We start from the raw sequence: 1,214 nt of genomic DNA, 5'->3' as shown, positions 1-1,214 counted from the left end.
TTTTCAATGTAGAGATCTTTTACTTCCTTTGTTAGATTGATTCCAAAGCACTTCAATTTTTTTGGTACTGGGAATCTAACTCAGGACCTTCTGCTTGCCAGGCAGGCACTGTGCACTGAGCTATATCCCTGGTCTTTCATTTTTTTCTATGCTATTGTGAAAGTTGTGGTTTCCCTAATTTCTCTCTCAGTGTTTGGTATTTGTGTACAGGAATGCTTTTCATTTTTGAGTATTGACTTTGTATCTAGCTATGCTACTGACTGGTTATTAAATCTGTAAGTCTTTTGGTGGAATTTTTGGGTCTTCTATGTACAGTATCAGGTCACCTGCAATAAAGATAATTTAACTTCTTCCTTTCCTATCTTTATTCCTTCTATTTCTTTCTCTTGTCTAATTGTTCTGGCTAATGTTTTCAGAACAATATTGAATAGGAATGGTGATAGCAAACATCTTTGTCTTGTTCCTGATTTTAGAGTGAAAGCTTTCAGTTTTTGATCATTTAGTATGATGTTGGCTGTTGGTTTGTCAAAGATGGCTTTTATCAGATTGAGATAAAGACCATCTATTCCAATTTTCTGTAGGGTTTTTATCATGAATGTCTGTTGGACTTTGTCAAACATGTTTTCTGCATCTATTTAGATGATCATACGGTTGTTGTCCTGGGTTCTGCTAGTATGGTGTATTACATTTATTGATTACTCTTTTTCTCACATTTCACACTTCACCTTTTTTTCTTTTGGCACTGGAGATTGAACATAGGGCCTTTACCCTGAGCTACATTTGTGTCCTTTTAAAATTTTTAGATTTTGAGACAGCGTCTGATAAATTTACCAAGTTGGCTCTGCAATTCTCCTGGCTCAGACTCCGAGTAGCTGTGATTACCAGCATGTGCCACCATGCCCAGCCTCAAATCAAGTCTATGATCCATTCTTGTTCTCTGCTCAAAATTTATTCACAATCTTACCATACTTCTTACTACCTCCACTGCTAAGTTACCTAATTGTTCTATTTCATTTTTGTTCTTCTGAGTTTATTTGTAGTATAGAAGCCACAGTTCCCCACTCCTCAAATTAGGACAAATTTCTAACATATAGCAAAGCTGAAAACATTTTACAGTGATCATATGTATGTATCCATCACCTAAGATTCTACTACTTTTCCAAGCCCTGTATTGACTTACTTTATTCACAGAGGAAAAGCCAATTTTTTTTTTT

Source organism: Chinchilla lanigera, unplaced genomic scaffold (genome assembly GCF_000276665.1).
Source record: "Chinchilla lanigera isolate Chin_1 unplaced genomic scaffold, ChiLan1.0 scaffold00020, whole genome shotgun sequence".
In the NCBI taxonomy this organism is placed as follows: Eukaryota; Metazoa; Chordata; class Mammalia; order Rodentia; family Chinchillidae; genus Chinchilla; species Chinchilla lanigera.
Note: the sequence above shows the minus strand (reverse complement) of the source record.